Source organism: Vombatus ursinus, unplaced genomic scaffold, assembly GCF_900497805.2.
Source record: "Vombatus ursinus unplaced genomic scaffold, bare-nosed wombat genome assembly UNPS02014959.1, whole genome shotgun sequence".
Taxonomy (NCBI): Eukaryota; Metazoa; Chordata; class Mammalia; order Diprotodontia; family Vombatidae; genus Vombatus; species Vombatus ursinus.
Genome location: NW_020954737.1, coordinates 7,360,103 through 7,380,934, shown reverse-complemented (window position 1 = coordinate 7,380,934; position 20,832 = coordinate 7,360,103). Strand labels below are relative to the sequence as shown.

Sequence of the window (20,832 nt, the reverse complement as noted above, 5' to 3'; positions counted from 1 at the left end):
TAGACAGGATCTCATGGCTTAAATTTCCTTTTTTTTAAACTTTATTAATTTATTTTGATTTATCAACAATCACTTCCATAAGCTTTTGAGTTTTAAATTTTTCTCCCCTTCCTTCTCCACCTCCCTCCCCAAGACGGCATACAATCTGATATAGGTTATACATATACATTCCTATTAAACATATTTTCACATTAGTGATGTTGTAAGTAAGAATTAGAACCAATAGGAGGAACCACCAGAAAGAGGAAACAAAACACAACAGAAGAAAAAAAAAGAGCAAATAGTATGCCTCGATCTGCATTCAAACTCCATAGTTCTTTCTTTGGATGTGGACAGCATTTTCCATCATAAGCAGGCCCTCATCTCTTCACACGCTGATTTTTGCCTGCTAGTAGGTCTGAGAATTTCAAGTCTTGCCCCATTCTAAACCATCCTCCATTCAGCCACTAAAGTGATTTTTCCTAAAGTGCAGATCTGACCATATCACTCCCCTACTCAATAAACTCCAGTGGCTCCCTATTACCTCCAAGATGAAATACAAAATGCTCTGTTTGGTTTTCAAAGCCCTTCAAAACCAAGTCCCCTCCTTCCTTTCTACTCTTTTTATACCTTTTTCCTCAACACATAATCTTCAATCCTATGACAATGGCCTGTTCCGTGAACAAAACACTCCATCTCTTGGCTCTAGGCATTTTTCCTGACTGTCCCCCATGCCTGGAACACTCTTCCTTCTCTGCTCCAAATTTCCTGTCTTCCTTTAAGTCCCAACTACAATCCTCTATTTCCCGGGAAAGCCTCCCCCAACACCTCTTATTGTAGTACCTTCTACCTGTTCATTATTTCCTATTCAGCCTACATAAAGCTTGTTTTGTAGATAATTGTTTGCATGTTTTCTGTGCCATTCAATTTTAAGTTCCTTGAGGTTGGTGACTGTCTTTCTTCTTCTTTTTTTTTTTTAGGCAGTTGGGGTTAAGTGACTTGCCCAGGGTCACACAGCTAGTAAGTGTCAAGTGTTTGGTCTGAGGCCGGATTTGAACTCAGGTACTCCTGACTTCAGGGCCGGTGCTCTATCCACTGCCCCATCTAGCTGCCCCCTTTCTTCTTTTTTGTATCCCCAGCACAGTGCCTGGCACATAGTAGGTGCTTAATAACAGTTTATTGCCTGATTGATTGGAGAATGGCCTGGAATGAAGAGAGACTTGAAGAAAAGAGACCAACCATCAAGCTGTTACAATAGTCCAGGCAGAGGGTGATATGGGTCTGAACCAGGACGGTGGCAGTGCCATAGGAGAGCAGGGGGCATCCAAAAGAGGTTATGAATGTAGCCATGAGTGTAGAATCAGCAGGCCTTGGCAATAGAGTGGATATATGGGGAGTGAGAGAGTAAGGAGTCAAGGATGACACTTAGGCTTTGAGCCTGGGTAAGTGGGAGGATGGCGGCACCCTCTACAGTAACAGGGAGATTAGGAAGAGAGGACTTTTGGGGGGAAGACAAGGAGTTCAGGTTTGGACAGGCTGAGTTTAAGATGTCTATAGGACATTCAGTTTGAAACGGCGATGCAGTTTGGAGGTTAGGAAGGAGGCTGGAGCTACAGCTAGAGCTGACAAGGTCACCAAGCAAGAGTATAGAGGGAAAGGCTGAAGGTATCTTGCATTGTTCTTAGACAGTTCTGTGACAAAGAGGTTGAAAAATGAGTAAGGAGATAAGATTTGGAGTCACTCCTTTTTCCATATCTTTCTTTTAAAACTCCAAGGGAACAATCTCAGATACATTCACACAGCACTTCTTAGGAGTTCTACTTTCAAAATAGTTAAGTTCTTTGTTTGCAGAGCAAAGCAGGGCTACAAACATAAAAACAAAAAGTATCAATATGTATATTTTTTTTTGTTTTGTTTTGCTTTTTGGTAAGGCAATCAGGGTTAAGTGACTTGCCCAGGGTCACATAGCTAGTAAGTGTCAAGTGCCTGAGGTTGGATTTGAACTCAGGTCCTCCTGACTCCAAGGCTGGAGCTCTATCCACTGCACCATCTAGCTGCCCCCTTCAATATGCATCTTTTAAAAATTCCTGATGGTATGCACTCCCCAGTTCCTCTCTGCTTACTAATATCCTACATCTACTTCAAAGACCAACTTGAGTAACATTTCTACATGTAACCCCTATCAAAAACTTTCAGTAACCAATGAGATAGCTGAAGAGAGGGAGTTGGTAATTTCAGCTGTGCAGGGTTTGGGACAGGGGAGTATCAGATCTTGCTGTCATGCAAAGTTTGTGGGCACTAAGAAATGGGTAGAAAGACAGCAAAGACTATTTCAAGAGGTCATATGTCCACTACATGCCAGTGGGGCACCAGTAACCAGAACAGTGTTATGGTAGTAAACTTTTACTCCTTGGCTGTGAAGACAAGTAAGTAACTGAGGGTTTCTTCTCTCTGACTCTCTTCCCTCCATTTACCAAGAACCAGTTCACCATTGTATTGCTGAGTATGATTGCAAATGCCATCAGAGGATGCTGCAGAGAAAGGGGGCAGCTCTGAGGAAATTTCCTTTATATTTCACAGAATATACAAGCTGGACCACATCCAGGTTTTGTTGTCAAAGGGATCACCCAGAGCTAGCTATTTTAAAGGATCCTTTACTCTATATATGTTTCATAGTTAAACTCTTCATGGCAGAATTGAACAGAACCTGGGGCTTTCTTTCTGGCTGCCCATCAGATCATGGTCCTGCCTTTCTTCTCTTTTGGCTGTAATCACCATGGATAGCTCCCTTGGGAGAACCTGTCTCTGGAGGCTATCATTTCTCTCTTCCCCTCTCCCTTCTAGTTGCCAGAGGGAAAGAAAGGAAGAGAGACTGAGGGGAGGAAAGTAGAAGGGAAAATCCTTCCCTAGTTGGACCACGAGGTTAAGACAAAATGGTCTGTAAGGTTTGGTTTTTTATTTTGTTTTGTTTTGGTTTTTTTCTTGATAATTAATTTATTTTTAGTTTTCAACATTCACTTCCATAAGATTTTGAGTTTTCAATTTTCTCCCCCTTCCACTCCTCTCCCCTCCCAAAATGGCGTGCAATCTGATATAGGCTCTACTTATACATTCATATTAAGCACATTTTCCCATTAGTCATGATCTAAAGATGTTTTGTTTTGTTTTGTTTTGAACCAGGTTCCTTTCTGGTAGGGAGGGACAGGAATGTAGAAGACACAAAAAGTTGGGTGCTACATGATACCTCTGGTCTATATGTGAATACAGATCAGCTGCATTTATATATTGATATATGGTCACTTTATGTGCTTTATGTCTACTATATCAACAATCCTGGGAGGGAGACAATAGTATTGACATTTTACATATGAGGAAACTGAGGCTCACAAAGACTGTTCCTGGCTAAGGGCAGACAGCTTAGGAAATATCAGAGCTGGAACTTAAACCTCAAGCTTCTGATTTCAGGTCCAGTGCTCTTTGCTCTCTACCATAAAATCCTTTCCCTGCTTGAACTCACTCCCACAACAGCGTCACAGGGCATCCGAGACAGGGTTGTGAACATGGCAGATACTTCAACCACATTTCCTGGCTCCGTGTGGTGCCGTTGGTCACTGTTTGTGTCACAAGATAGTGTCAACAACCCCAAAACAAGCCGGTTTTTTTAGTCGTATCTAGCTTTTCAGAATAATAACATGAAGATCCTAAGTTTGAGCGTTGAAACTCTTTAGAAGAGTTTTTGTAATGTGGAAAACAAAGCATTGCACTCTGCTGAGAATTTAAAGGGTCATTTTTTTTATTTTTATTTTTTTAAAGTGAGGCAGTTAGGGTTAAGTGACTTGCCCAAGGTCACACAGCTAGTACGTGTCAAGTGTTTGGTCTGAGGCTGCATTTGAACTCAGGTCCTCCTGACTTTAGGGCCAGTGCTCTATCCACTGCGCCACCTAGCTGCCCCTTAAAGGGTCATTTAAAGGAGCATTTTAAAGGCTCGGTCAGGTGCTAGACAGAGCCAAGCCAAAGGCATCTGTTTTGAGGGTTGTTGCCATGTGCCTTTCATTATCCCAAGTTCCTTCCTGTTTGGTTGCTGTTCTAGGCAGCCTCATTTTATGATCCTCAGTAATAAGATTACTGAGACTGGGGGAGGACCTGAAATACTGAGAGACTGGTGAAGTAAAAATCAAAATACCACCAAGACACACAAAGAGAGGCCTGAGGAACTGTAATGCCATCTGCCCTTTTTTAATCTTCCCATGGGCTACAGAAAAGAAGCAGCCTACAAGTACTGAGTTATTACAGGCCAAGGAGGTCGAGCTGTGTGGCTGTTTCCTTTTAAAAGGAATTCTCAGAAGTCAGAAGGACAGGCTGACTCAAAAACATTCTGCTCTGCCCACTAACCCTGGTTTTGCAGAGTGTCTGGAGAGCTGGCCCAGGCCCTTGGAATGATGCAGCTCTTGTGCGGGTTTTCACATCAAGCCAAGTTTTATTTTCAAATCCCAAGATTGCCTTATAACTTGGGCTGTTGTTTGGCTTCAGAATGGAGGTATTTAGTCATGGAAAGAGAGAGTTGACTGAACATAGTTAATAAAGCTTTGATGGCAAGGATGACAATGTGAGCCAAAGACTTTCTAATGATAGTGTTTGTTTTCACAGTTGGAGGAGGAGGATGCTGGTTGCTGGGCAATGAAGAAACTATAGGTTGTTGGAAGAACAGAAATTTGTTACTGTCCTATTTCATTTTAGGTTACTTTTGTGACTGGTTGAAAAAAAAAAAGAAAATCAGTATGGGATGGGTTAGGTGAAACCTTTCCAGAGAAAGCCACAGTAAATAATAGAATATTGTTTTGAGGTAAATGAACACCTATATCATCGTATTTGTATATATCTGCCTGTCTCGTCTGCCTGTGGTTAAGGATAGTGACTGATCCCTGTGACTTTCTATGAATGGTCCTTAGATTTATCAAAGTCCATTATTTACACAGTCTGAAAGATATATAGCCAATGAGATCAGGCCCTTTGAACCTCAGGCATAGCTTCCATTTTCATCCATGCTTTTGCCTTTAGGTCCTAAATAAGAACTGCTCTCCCTACCCATTTCCATGAAAAGTCCCCACTAGTTTGATTGGTATGGCACTGAATAAGTAAATTAGCTTAGGTAGAATTGTCATTTTTATTATATTAGCTTGGCCTACCCATGAGCAACTGACGTTTTTCCAGTTATTTAGATCTGACTTTATTTGTGTGAAAAGTGTTTTGTTATTGTGTTCGTATAGTTCCTGGGTTTGTTTCGGTAGGTAGACTCCTAAGTATTTTATGTCTACAATAACTTTAAATGGAATTTCTCTATCTCTTGCTGTTAGGTTTTGTTGGTAATATATAGAAATGCCTATGATTTATGTGGATTTATTTTATAGCCTGCAACTTTGCTAAAGTTGTTTATTATTTGAAGTAGTTTTTTACTTGATTCTCTAAGTTTATCATCATATCATCTGCAAAGAGTGATAGCTTTGTCTCTTCTTTGTCTATTCTAATACCTTCAATTTCTTTTTCTTCTCTTATTGCTAAAGCTAACGTTTCTAATACCATATTGAACAACAGTGGTGATAGTGGACATCCTTATTTCACCCCCAATCTTATTAGAAATGCTTCTAGCTTATACCCATTACATATGATGCTTGCTGAAGGTTTTAGGTAGATGCTATTTATTATTTTAAGGAAGAATCCATTTATTCCTATACTCTCTAGTGTTTTTAATAGGAATGGGTGTTGTATTTCGTCAAAAGCTTTTTCTGCGTCTATTGAGATGATCATTTGGTTTCTGTTAGTTTTGGTGTGGATATGATCAATTATGCTGATAGTTTCCCTAATATTGAACCAGCCCTGCATTCCTGGTATAAATCCTACCTGGTCGTAATGTATTATTCTTATGATAAGTTGCTGTAATCTATTTGCTAATATTTTATTTAAAATTTTTGCATCTATATTCATTAGGGAAATTGGTCTATAATTTTCTTTCTCTGTTTTGATTCTTCCAAGTTTAGGTATCAGTACCATATTTGTATCATTAAAAGAATTTGGTAAAATTCCTTCTTCACATGTTTCCCCAAATAGTCTATATAGTATTGGAATTGATTGTTCTTTAAATGTCTGATAGAATTCACTCGTAAATCCATCTGGCCCTGGAGATTTTTTCCTAGGGAGTTCATCAATGGCTTATTGAATTTCTTTTTCTGAGATTGGTTTATTGAAGTATTTTACTTCCTCTTCTGTTAATCTGGGCAATTTACATTTCTGTAAATATTCATCCATTTCACTAAGATTGTCAAATTTATTGGCATACAGTTGGGCAAAATAGTTCCTAATTATTGTTTTAATTTCCTCTTCCTTGGTAGTGGATTCACCCTTTTCATTTTTGATATTGGTAATTTGGTTTTCTTCTTTCTTTTTTTTTATTAAATTTACCAAAAGTTTATCTATTTTATTGGTTTTTTCATAAAACCAGCTCTTAGTTTTATTTATTAGTTCAATAGTTTTCTTAATTTCAATTTTATTAATTTCTCCTTTGGTTTTCAGTATTTCTAATTTTGTGTTTAATTAAAAAATTCTTTTATAGAGCTAGAAAAAATAAGAAGAAGGAATAACAAAAGGTCCAGAATATCAAGGGAACTAATGAAAAGAAATGCAGGCAAAGGTGGCCTAGCCATTCCAGATCTTAAGTTGCATTATAAAGCAGCAATCATCAAAACTACTTGGTACTGGTTAAGAAATAGAGTGGTAGATCAGTGGAATAGGTTAGGTATGCAAGATACAGTAGTCAATGACTATAGTAATCTACTATTTGATAAACCCAAAGACCCCAGCTTCTGGGATAAGAACTCACTATTTGACAAAAACGGCTGGGAAAACTGGAAAAGAGTATGGCAGAAACTAGGCATAGACCAAAATCTCACACCATATAGTAAAATAAAGTCAAAATGGGTTCATGATTTAGATATAAAGGCTGATACTATAAGCAAACTGGGAGGGCAAGGAATAGTTTACCTATCAGATTTATGGAGAACAGAAGAATTCATGACCAAACAGGAGATAGAGATTATGAAATACAAAATGGATAATTTTGATTACATTAAATTGAAAAGTTTTTTGCACAAACAAAGCCAATGCAACCAAGATTAGAAGGGAAGTAGAAAATTGGGAAAGAATTTTTACAACCAGTGTCTCTGATAAGGGCCCTCATTTCTAAAATATATAGAGAATTAAGTCAAATTTCTAAGAATACAAATCATTCCCCAATTGATAAATGGTCAAAGGATATGAACAGGCAGTTTTCAGATGAAGAAATTAAAGCTATCTATAGTCATATGAAAAAGTGCTCTAAATCACCATTGATTAGAGAAATGCAAATCAAAACAATTCTGAGGTACCACATCACACCTATCAGATTGGCCAACATGACAAAACAGGAAAATGATAAATGTTGGAGAAGATGTAGGAAAATTGGAACACTCATGCATTGCTGGTGGAATGTGAAATGATCCAACCATTTTGGAGAGCAATTTGGAACTATGCCCAAAAGGCTATAAAAATGTGCATACTCTTTGACCACCTAGAATAGCACTTCTAGGGCTGTATCCTAAAGAGATCATACAAATGGGAAAAGGAGCTACATGTACAGAAATATTTATAGCAGCTCTTTGTGTGGTGGCAAAGAATTGGAAATTGAGAGGATGCCCATCAATTGGGGAATAGCTGAACAAGTTGTGGTATATGAATGTAATGGAATACTATTGTGTTATAAGAAATGATGAGCAAGTAGACTTCAGAAAAACCTGGAAAGACTTATATGAACTGATACTGAGTGAAATGAGCAGAACCAGGAGAACACTGTCCACAGTAACAGCCATGTTGTGCAATGACTAACATTAATAGACTTAGCCCTTCTCAGCAATGCAAGGATCTAAGACATCTCCAAAGGTCTCATGATGGAAAATGCTATCCACATCCAAAGAAAGAACTATGGAGTTTGAATGCAGATCGAAGCAACTATTTGCTTTTTTTTCTTCTGTTGAATTTTGTTTCCTCTTTCTTGTGGTTCCTCCTATTGGTTCTATTTCTTCCTTACAATATGACTAATGTGAAAATATGTTTAATAGGAATGTATATACATAGCCTATATCAGATTGCGCTCCATCTTGGGGAGGGAAGTGGGGAGGAAAGGGGAGAAAAATTGAAAACTACAAAGCTTACAGAAGTGATTGTTGATAAATCAAAATAAATTAATAAAAAAAAAAGTTCCCACTAACCTGCCTATTGCCAACACTGTTACTACCTCTATGCCTTTCTCCACATCTCCTAGGGTCAATTCATTCCTCAACAAACCTATGCAAGACAGGAAGAATTATATTCACCTCTTCACTCTACCCTACACCAGCTGGCACAGGTACTTTTAGGCTAGAGCAAAGGAAGGCACAAGAAAAACCAAGGCAGGGGTGGAAAAAGAAGGAATCAAAGGAAAAAGAAGAAGAAGAAAATGTGGGCACCCAGGGGAATATAAGAAGATGAAGAAAAAGTCAGTTAATAAGCAATTATTAAGCACTTACTATATGCCAGGCATTGTGCTAAGCACTGGAGGTACAAAGAAAGGTAAAAACATTGTCCCTGACCTCAAGAGGCTTACATTCTAATGGTAGAGACATGCAAAAAACAATGTATATGCAAGATACATACATTATCAGTATAAGGTAATCTCAGGGAAAACACTAGCATTAAAGAGGACTGGGAAAGGCTTTTTACAAAAGGCAGGATTTGAGCTGAGACTTGAGAGAAACCCAGAAGGCAAAGGTGAGGAGGGACAGCATGGACATGGCCATTGCAAATGGTGAATTATATTTAAGGAACTACAAGTAGGTCAGTGTAGCTGGAGAATGGAATGTGTGGAAGGAAACTAAAGTTGTGAAGGACTTTAAATGCATGAAGATTTGATCCTGGAGATAAAAGGGAATCACTGGAGTTTACTGATTAGGGTGAAGGACATGGTGAGACAACAGAAAAATCACTTTGGCAGCTGAGTGGAGGCTGGATCGGAGTGGGTAACAATGAGACAAGGAGATCACCCAGAAGGGTATTGCAATTATCCAAGGGTGAGGTAATGAGGGCCTATATCAGAGGGGTAGCAGCATTAAAGGAGAGAAGGGAACACATTCAAGACATGTTATGAAGGTAAAAATTACAAGACCTGTCTCCCCCAATTAGAATATGTTCCTTGAGAGGGGTGACTATCTCACTTTTTCTATTTGAATATTCACCCCTTACCACGGTGTTTTGCACATCATAAACAACTAATAAATGCTTTTTTATTCATTCATCTTTGGTTCAAGACGAGGGTGGCTGCTCAATGCATGGCATGGGAAAGAACATATTCAGAAATAAATATGATATAAAGGAAAATAGTGTCTATAAAACTTTGTAAAAAAAGAAAAGAAAAAATAATGTGAGAGTGGGGTTGGGGAGGGGGAGAGAAAAAAAGAAGCCATAGCTTTGGATCTTTAGTGAAAGGTGCTTGACTTGACTTATGATTATATATTAGTTTACTCTTGGGGAAAGTGTCCTCAGATGGGCTCCAATTAGTTCAAGGGACCTTGAGAACACAAGCACCAGGTACCTTCTAGTTCAGGGCTAGGCTAGAAACCATAGGCACTAAGCATGCAGTCCCAAAAGACCATCAGATAAACTGCACCAACCCCCTTCCCAAAGTCCTACAACTGTTAATTTTTCTCAGACTAAGTTCAAAAGAAGAAAAAAAGTTTAAGGGTATGCATGTATGAATATATATTTAAGCATATACATTCTGGAAAATTATTTAAAATTTAAAACACTTAAAACCACTTTCTCTCTTCTTCTCTCCCTCCCCTTCTCTTCTCTCCCTACATCTGTCTCTGAGTCTGTTTTTCTCTGTGTCCATCTGTCTCTCTTTCTCCCTTCCTCCCTTCTCCCTACCTTTCCTCTATCCCCAGATTCCACTAAAGGAAAAAGCTATAGATCAATAGTTATTGATGTCCTTGATTGCTTTTTGAGGAACAAAAATAATGTCCATGAGGTTTTGCTTTTGTTCTGTGATATGTTTCAAGCATTTGGTATCTCCTCTTTCAGACGGCTGGAAGACTGCTTTCTCAGTGCCTTCAAAATCGTGCAGCCTCCAGCATGGTCCAGCTGCTCTTCCCATCTTCTTAAATGTCATTTCCAGCATATGGCACGTTGGGGCTGATAAGTTAAAAGTCCAAAGATGTCATTAATGTAGAAAATAGATTGATCAAGAAATGCCGAACTCACTTTTCCATCTTTTGTATATTTGTTGGCTTCCTTTCATTTTCATTTTCAATCTTCTGTGTTCTTGGGATGATCTTATATGATCTTGGGAAGATTGGATCTTGTGCCACACTTTCTACAAACCAATTTTTCCTTTTATCAGTTCTCTATGTTTTATGAGGACATATTGCTCATAATCTTCCACTTTTATTTATAAAATGTTTTAATTGCTTGCTATATCATTTTCTCATCTTAATCATTTCTTCTAATTTGGCATTGATTTTTATCTTTATTCTAACAGGTCAATTGTCTGACTATACCTAAACAGCTGATTCAAAAATTATTCCCAATCAGTTACCAGTCACATCCTGTACTAAAACATACTCAATTTTATTGTTAGTGATATCATGTCATGCTTCCTAAGTCCAGCAGCACCTTCTGATTTTATCTCAAATATAATATTCATGATATATAGGCATGTTATCCATAATCTGTTGATTTCCCTCATTTTTTGATCCTGAGAAATATTTTTCATAATAATTTTCACTATCCTCACAAATGTCATCTTCGCATTTGAGTCACATAATGTTACAGTATAAATTGATTTAATTTAAAGGTACTTATCAAATGCTTCACAGAATTCCTCTATTGTCTTATCTTCTACAATGCATATTGATGTATAATCTGCAATTATCTTCCTAATGGTCTTTTGTGCATATGATCATTCTAAGCACTAAAAGACAAGATGACTAAGTATGTCATAAAACAGTATTTCTTGTTGCCTTTGTGCACACCATGTTTGAATACAGTGTAATTTTAATGACCTAGCTAGGCCTTAGCTCCTGGAAGAACTAAGTGTAAGTGCACAGACTATGGGATCAGGACTATTACATATACTTTTAGAAATAGTCGATATGCCAATTAGTTTTGCTGGACCACTTTTTTTCATTTTCTTTTCTAATCTTTGTTACAAATGTTGGCTCACTGGGTAGGGGAGAGCCAAGGGATATATTAATTAATGAATGTGATGTAAAAACAACAGTTATCTTTAGCAATAGGAAAACATTTAAAGACAAAGAACTTAGACATGAGTAGAACTTTGAAGGAGGGTCAAAATTCTACAAAGTATTTTAAAAGGAATGATTTGTAATCATTTGGAAAGTGGTGAAAACTAAAAGCCAGTCATTAGTTCAAGAATAGATCCTGCTAACTGATGGACTTTGAATGCAGATGGAAACATATTTTATCACTTTATTCTTTCTTGTGTTTTTTTTCTTTTGATCTGTTTCTTCTTTCACAACTATAACTAATACAGAATTTTTTTTAAATGATAGCACATGTATAAACTATATCAAACTGCCTACCATTTTTAGAAGGGGGAAAGGGAGGGGAGGAAGGGAGGAGAAAAATTTGGAGCTCAAAATCTTGTAAAAATGAATGCCAAAAATTTTCTTGACATGTAACTGGGGAAAAAAAATAAAACACTATTAAACTTTAAAAAATATAAAGAAGAATAGATCCTGCCACAAAAATCTGGTAAAAATTACAGTTGGAGTGGTTACAGCAATACTTTTTTAGTCACAAAGAACTGGAAACAAAGTAGATGCCCATTGGCTTGGAAATGCCAAAACAAATTGTGTCACAAGAATATAATGGAATATGATTTTTCTGTAAGAGTGGATGAATATGATATATCAAAAGAAGCATGGGAAGACTTATAGCAAGCAGAACCAGTAAAACAATATTCAAAATCACTGTAGCAATGAGAATGAATAGAACAATACCAACAAAAGAAGTGAAACTCAATGTTGCCAAATTATAATGACCGAGTTTGGTCTCAAAGAAGACATGAGAGAAGTTATTTCCCTCATATCTTTGACGATCTGACAGTCTGTGGGTGTTCAATCTGCATATAATGTCAGAGTTTTCAAAATGTGTTTCTTAGTTGGGGTGAGCTGGTCCCTGTTCTTCCCCTTTTTGTATTCTTTGGTATGAGGAATGGCTCTCTAGGTATGGGAGAAGGAGGGAATACACCCAGGAGTGACAATAGTGTGGTTAGAAAGTAAAAGCTTGGCGGGCCCTAATTTAGTTCAACTAAATGTTGAATGGTGAGAAAATGACCTTACTGAGTAACTAATGTTTCTCTTTGGAGTAGAGCTAGATGGTTGTAAGTGACAGATTGGAAATACTACTGTTTGCAAGTCCATCTCTATCCCTACCTAATATTTAGCTTTATCATATATTTAATAAATTTTATAGCTTACAAGCTTTTTTTTTTTTTAGAATCAGAAAATAAAGGTTACCTTTTAAAAATCATTCTTGATTCTGCCCCTGCCTCCACCCCCATTTATTTTTGCTTTTTGCCCTTCCAGTTTTCTGGATCTTCATGCCTTTTGACCACCAATTTACCTTCCCATGAAAAGAACACTTTTCTGAATCTGTTGAGAATTCTGGTTTTAGTTTAGGGCAGATCTAACAGAAATAGGCATTCCCCCACTCTCCAAGGCATGTACATTAGAAAGTAGTCTAACTGCTTACTAATGAGGAGAACTCAGTTTATTTTCACTTGGGAATGTCTGTAAAAATTGCTAAGAAGTATAAAAAATAACCAAATATATTTGGATATTTTACTTGAAATAACTCCCTCAGACAAAATAATAATTGGGAAAGTACTGTGAAATCAACTGCCAAATGCTATAGTTTCTACCTCCACACCACCTCACAAATCCCTTATCCCTACTCACAACAGTCACCCTCACCATCTGGGGCCTGGACTTTTGCAGTCTCCCTAATTGGGTCTCCGTGCCTCAAGTCTCTCTCCTAATAATCTCTCCTCCACTCAGCTGCCAAAATGATTTTTTTTCAAGTGTAGGTGGGACCCCCTCCCACTCAATAAATTCTAGCTGTTCCTCCATGATCAAATATAAACTCCTGTGACTCTCATTTAATAGTCTTTAGAACCTGGCATCATCATACCTTCCCAGCCTTATTACACATTACTGCCATCCTTATACTATGTCCTATTGGCCTTCTTACTGATCCCCTTATGCAATCCTTCACCTCCTATTACTATTTCCTTGCATTGGATGCCTCTCATGCCTGCTAACTCTTTCTTCTTCACCTCAAACTCTTGGAATCCCTGGCTTCCTTCAAAACAGATTAAGTGCCACCTTCTGCGTGAAGCCTTCCCTGGTCCTCTCCAGATGCCAGTATTTTCCTCCCAAGATTACATTATATCTGTTTTGCATATACTTACATATGTGCATGTTGTCTCTTTCATTATAATATAAGCTCTCTGAGGGCAAGTACTGTTTCTCTCCTGTCTTTGGATCCCCAGAATCTGGCATTTAGTAGGTGCTTAATAAATGCTTTTTGATTGATTGATTGACTGACTGACTGAAAGGGGGAATGCATTTGGGCATGGGGGATTAGAAGGGAAAAGTCATGTAGATGGGGAAAGACAGGACTAGAATACAAGACATAGAATAACCCAATTGCTTGGAACACAAAACAAATGACTTAGGTATGTAGAAAGAGAGAAGGCTGGAAAGGTAGGCAGAGTCAGAATGTGAAGGGCTTTGAATAGTAGGGTCAAAAATGTATACTTAATTTGGTAGGCAGAAGGCTTCTGAGCAATGAAGTGACATGATCAGAGCAATACATTAGGAATATTACTTGAGCAGCATTGTCTAGGATGGATTAGGGAGGTAGCATGGCACAGTCAAAAGTGTTGGATTTGGCATTTGAGGATGTGTCTTCAAATCTTGGCTCTGTCTCTTACCACTTGCGTGAACTTGGATCTCTTGAGGAATCAATTTCTTCATCTATAGAATTTGAGAATAGGACTAGATGGCTTATAAAGTCCATCCTAGGTCAAAATAATGATCCTATGATTGGCAAGAAGATCTACTACTAGTAGGAAGACAAGTTAGGAGACATAATAATCTAGGCAAGAAGAGATGAGGACTTAAACTAAGATGTGGGAATGGAAAAAATTAATGTGAAATTTATTACATAATGTAGATCTATTTATTAAATAGAGAATATATTTATGTATTAAACAATTATTACATGCTGGGCAGTGTGCTAAGCACTGGGAAGACAGAAGCAAAGAGAAAAAATGGTCTCTGCCCTAGAGGAGCTTATATTCTAGTAGGGAAAGTCAACACATACAAAGGAGCTGAAGGGGAGGGGGTGGTAGAGGGAGAAATACCTGCATGGAGGAAACATGTAAAAGGCCAAAGAATCATGAGCAGACCCAGGAGAGGTGTGAGTATAGCTGGCCTAAGTACATCTTCAAATGAAGGTCTGAGGCTGGAAAGGGTCACTGGGGCAGAGGTATCTGTAGGGTAAGAAGGCATTTGGGGTGGGAGTGGAAGAAGTGAGTGGGGCTAGAAGATACATGAGCATATTTAGCTTGGGTATTTCCTCGAACGGAAGTTGGAAAAGGGAGCCTGGACCACCAACTTTTGGTCTTCTCTGCACTGAGAATCACGATTGGACAACTGATTAGATATGTGAAATGAATTTGAGGGAAGAGTCAAAGGTAGCTCGGACATTATTAACTGGTATGATGGGGAGCCAGTCAGTGACTGTATGGCTAAACACAATGGAAGAATTTATTGGTACCTAAGGATTGAACCCATGGACATTCATCAGTTACTTTAGTTGTCTCTATCTGCATGAGGGGGAGGAGGACTGATCTAACCAGCCTGAATCATAAAAGAACTATGGAACCGGCCTGAGATTATTGGAGTGACAACTGATGATAAAAAAACAAAAACAGTATTGGACTGTTAACTTGGCTTTTCTGAAGAGTAAGGCTCTGAAATTCCCATGACTTTGTTCTCAAGGAATAACACTAGGGAAGAAAATTATACTTACTCACGTACTAATCCCTAGATTGGTCTGCTAGTGAAACTAAAGCCAGAAACTAGCTTAGAATTGTAAGAGAAAAGCTGAGTTTCATTGAAGGGAAGAACCCACTTTACCTGCCTGCCAGTAAACATGAATCTGACAAACTGTACAGAAAAAAGAGAAACAACAGATTTGAAAGTATGGCTCTCTCAGAACCAAAGAAAAATCTAGGAAGACTATGAGTTGAGTTTGGGACAGCTTGACACCTAGGGGAGGAATCCTTGGGGCCAGAAGAGAAAGTACTTTCCTCTTCCTCTGGGCCAGGAACTGAGGCAAGATTGAAAAAGCCAACATTGCTACAATGTAGAAGGTAGCACCGTCCAAGGATAGGGCCTCCATGAGTGAGGAACCTGTGGCCCTGTAGGTCCTCAAGTGTGGCCCTTTGACTGAATCCAAACTTCACAGAAAAAAGTCTCCTTAATAAAAGGATTTGCCTGTAAAATTTGGACTCAGTCAAAAGGCCGCACCCAAGGACCTAAAAGAGTCAGGAAGACTCATTTTCATGAGTTCAAATCCAGCCTCAGACACTTACTGACTGTGTGACCCTAGGCAAGTCACTTAATCTTGTTTGCCTCAGTTTCCTCATCTGTAAAATGAATTGGAAAAGGAAATGGCAAATCACTTGCCAAGAAAACCCCAAACGGAGTCACAAAGAGTGGGGCATGGCTGAACAAGAGCAAGCTGAAGCTCCCATAATCACTGTTAATTAAAGAGAATCTCTGAGCATGGGAATTGTTATTTCAGCAATACCTGCCAATCATCCCTGCCAAGGGAAGTCTGTTAGTTACATAGCTTCAGTCTCTGAGAAACTGAATGATATCCATAGGCCATCCTTGAGAACCAGACCAAGATGACCGTGTCCCATCCTTATGAATTTCAGGTGGCTTTCTCTTATGCCCAGGTGATTTGAGTCTGATATCGAGGCTCTCAAAATGCAGCTGGACCCCATAAAGTCACAAAAGCATTCCTTAGAGACAGAGAGAGGTAGGTCTGGTCCACATGTGCTTATGCCTACCTTCCTTACTGTAACCAATCATAATTTCCTAATTCCATGATGTTATGAATCCTATAACCAATGATATGATTTTTGTTCTGTTTTTTGTTCTATGCTTATAAAAAATGTGTTGTGCCCTCAACTTGAGGTCTTTTGGCTATTCAAGGGTACAAGAGACTTGCTTTATTAGTGGGTAGCTCTCCTACTAATAAACCATAACTTTGCTCAGAGAAGCCTGCCTCAATTTATCCTTTTATTAAATTTCAATCATGACAACATTCAGAAATAATAGCACAATGACACGGCAATTTGTATTAATTTAATTACACAAACATTTGTTATGTATCTGCTGCTAAATTAATGGAAGGCTCAAGACATTCAAGCAAATGGAAGTTTTCCAAAAATAACATTTCTAAGGATTTGCCACTAAATAGACTTTCTGTGGCTACCCTCTGTGTAAGAAATTGTCTTTGTCTCTGACTCTTTGCTCAACACTTTAGCCAATTTAACCTGTTTACCTAATGTTGCTCACCTGTGGGACCCCACAGGTTCATGCCTCAAGAGGATAGCATGTCAAAAGTTTCTTGTCTGGGAAAAGAACTGCCTCTTTTTTTTTGTAAAGCATGCTGCAAACTTTAAAGTGATATAAAAACTCTAGCTATTATTATTCCTCGATCTGTCTCATTCCTATACTTCCCACACACTTTTTGTTCCCAGCTTTGTCTTGGTTTTTGGGTGTTGATTTCCCCCACAGTCTCTGTGATCCACTACTGCTGTAGTGGTAGTAAACAGGATTTGTAGCTTCAGAATGACATTGTGTTTTTGGGGGGGGAGGGGGTGGTTTAGATTGCTTTTTACTTTTTCCTATGGCTAAATGCAGTAAGAATGTGAGCCAAGACTATCTGTACCCAGAGTGGGTGAATGTTGTTGCTCAGCAAACTCTATAATCAACATGCTTTTAAGGGGCTAGAGAGTTAAGAGGGAAGGAACAAAGCTGGGAGGGTGCCAAATCTTGAAAATTCTCTTTAGATGTAGTTACTTTGCCTTGCTTGTAACTATATAAAACTCCTTTAATGAGGTGTTTCTTTGTTTCTCTTTTTGTGAAACCAGAAGGGAGGTGAAGATGAATATCTCCTGTTATTAGGTAGTAAAAGAGAGTCAAGAAAGGTTAGATAGTAATGGAGAGAGTAGGGGGAGGGGAAGAGCTTTGTAATACAGGATAAAGACTGAAATGAAACCCAAGAAGAGGGTTTTCACCCAAATAGGAGTACAAGTCAGCTTCTGTGAAGCTGCTGAAAACTCCCAGAGAGTTAAAGTGGTATTTGAAGAACAAAAGCAAAGAGCTGAGAGGGAAAATGATGTCCTAAGACAAACACCAAAAGCTGCTTTGTAATTAGCCAAGAGAAAGTACTGTTAGTGGTGGGAAGAGGGGGAGGCTGGGGACATTTTCTAGACAAATGACTGAGAGGTTCTATGTTACCTGAGCTATTCCCTTCACTACCACAAAACAGCTAGATATGCTCCAAATAAATAAAAAGATGAGTAGCAGCAACTGAAAAAAAGGAGAGGAAAAGACATCCTCACAAGAAAAATCTTAGAGGAAAAAAAATAGCAGTAATACTAGAAATGAGCAAATAGAGAACAGACTTTAACACAATGAAAAAATGCTATGGGACAAGAGAATGCCAGGATAAAACACCAAAAAGAAAGAATAAATCTGAATAACTACAACCAGAAAATGGTTGGAAGGTCTAACAAAACAGGAAGGAAAAGATAAAATGTTAAATGAGAGGTCTTTAATGGAAAAACTTGAAAATCTATAGCTTAGAACAGCAGCCAAACAGGGGCCACCCTGGGGAGGAAAAGTGAAGAGATAAGAAGTCAAAATTTCAATAATACAACAGGAGATATTAGAATGAAGTCAAAAGACAGCAAAACTAGAAGAACATTTGAGGTATTTACAATAAAAAAAAATAACTGACTTGGAAAACAGGATTTGGAAAGAGAATCTAAAAATCACTGATTTCCCACAAAAGCATGATGAAACAAACAAAAAACTTGAATATCATACTTTAGAAAATCATAATAGACAATTGTCCAAAAGTATTGGAACCAGAGGAAGATATGTATCTCAATGGAATCCATAGGCTGCTGCTAAAGAGGAACTTCAAATCTGACCCACTAAAAATGTGGTTCCTAAGCTGCAGATCTCACAAATCAGACAGAAAAAATTACAAGTAGCAAGGAAGAGACAGTTCATACACCTAGTATTATTCACCATTAATGAGAAATGAAAGAAAAGATAGCTGTGAATATAGAATACTAAAGTCTGAAGTACAGTCATGGGTCACTCAAAAGTCAATGGAGTTCTGGAGAACAATTTGGAATTATGCCTAAAGGGTTATAAAACCCTTTGTACCACTACTAGGTCTGTTTCCCAAAGAGATCAAAAGAGAAGGAAAAAGACACATATGTACAAAAATATTTATTGCAGCTTTTTTTTGTGGAGGCAAAGAACTGGAAATCGAGGGCATGCCCATCAATTGGGGAAACGGCTCTCCACCTCTAGAGAGAAAACTGATGAACTCTGCAGAGTAAAACATACCTTTTTTCACTTTCTTTTTCTTGCTTTTTTTTTCAACATGGCTAATATGGAAATATGTTTTGCATGACTTTACATGTAAAACTGATATCATATTGTAGTGACAGTCAATGTTCAAAATCTGGCAATATCAATATTGATAAAAGTGATAATTGATAAAAGTGATAACTCTTGGATTTAGTGTTTGACCAAATTACCATAGAGATTCTTTATGGAATTAGACAAAATATTAACAAAATTCCTTTGGCATACTGGCTAACATGAAAGAAAAAGAAAATGACAAATGCTGGAGGGGATGTAGAAAAATAGGTATACCAATGTATGGTTGGTGGAGTTGTGAATGGTCCAACCATTCTGAAGAACAATTTGGAACTATGCTTAACGGGCTATAAAACTGTGTATACCCTTTGACCCAGCAATACCACTACTACCTCTATATCCCCAAGAGAACAAAAAAAAAAAGGGAAAAGGACTTACGTGTACAAAAATGTTTATAGCAGCTCTTTTTGTGGTGGCAAAGATTGGAAATTGAGGGGTGCCCATCAATTGGGGAATGGCTGAACAAGTTGTAGTATAAGATGGTGATGGAATACTATTGTGCTACAAGAAATGATGAAGGGGATGGTTTCAGAAAAACATGGAAAAACTTATGTGACCTAATGCAAAGTGGAACTAGGAGAATATTTTACACAGTAACAGGAATACTATAACTATGATCAACCACGAAAGACTTAGTTACTCTGATCAAGACAATGATCCAAGACATTTCCAAAGGACTTACGATGAAAAAAAACGTCACCTACCTCCAGAGAGAGAACTAATGAACTCTGCAGATGGAAACAAAATTTTTTTACTTTATTTCTTTCTTGCTTTTTTTTTTGTTTGTCTTGCAACATGGCTAAAGTTAAAATATGTTTTACATAACTTCACATGTATAATTGATATCATACTATTTGCTTTCATAATGGATGGGGGAGAGGAGGGAGGGAGAGAATTTAGAACTCAACATTTTAAAAAAATAAATGTTAAAAATAAACAAATTAGGGGCAGTTAGGTGGCTCAGTGGATAGAACACTGGCCCTGGAGTCAGAAGGACCTGAGTTCAAAGGCGGCCTTAGACACTTGACACTTACCAGCTGGGTGACCCTGGGTAAGTCACTTAACCCCATTGCCTAGCCCAAAAAAATTAAAAGTTAATTTTTTAAAATTAAAAAAATTATTTGGAGGAATAAAAGGTCAAGAATACCAAGAGTTATCCTGGAAAAGAGTAGGATGTCAGGGTGCTTGAAGCCACCAGATGTCAAACCATACTAAGTAGCAACTATCAAAATTATCTGGTTCTAGATGAAATAGAAAAGTAGATCAGTGCCTGCTTCTGAAAGCATATGAAACAACCCACACTCACAGTGTCCCTCCTCCAAACAAAAGATGCACTTTCACATTTTTTCCCAAGGCCATCTTTGATCAGTTTATTTTTTTTCCCTTTTACATTTTCCAGTCACCCGGTATGTTTTTCTCCTAATTCTGCTTACTTCAATTTGTATCAGTTCATGTTTCTCTGAAGACCTCATATTTGTGATGTCTAAATGGCACAATCACATGCTATACATAGCACAGAATGATCAGCTGTTTCCTATTCATAGGATCATAGATTTAGAGCTCAGAAGGAAGCCTACTGATGATCATTGAGTTCAAGCTCCTTTTACAGATAAGAAAACTCGAACCCAAGAAATTCAGTGAATTGCTCGGGATCTCAGAGTTGGAAGGGTCTGAGGTGGATGCTGAAGCCAGGTCTTCCTCATTCCAAGTCCAGTGTTCTATCCTACACCAGGTGGCCTCACTTAACCAGTCAATGGGACCTTACTTTGTTTCTAATCCCCTGCTCCCACAAAAAGGGTTGCTGTGAATATACTGTTATGAATATCACTTTCCAGACACCATTTCCAAACCATGTCACCTGCACTAGTGGCATTGCTCGGCCCCTACCCTCCTCCAACTTCCCCCCACTGGAAATTTGGACCCTTCCTCTGGAATCACTCTG

At 38.2% G+C, this 20,832-nt stretch overlaps 1 protein-coding gene across 3 annotated transcripts in view; it reads right to left on the bottom strand.

The window, feature by feature from the left end:
• IQCG (IQ motif containing G) overlaps positions 1-20,832 on the bottom strand; it is a 75,355-nt gene that overhangs the window by 25,129 nt on the left and 29,394 nt on the right. The window lies entirely within an intron of this gene.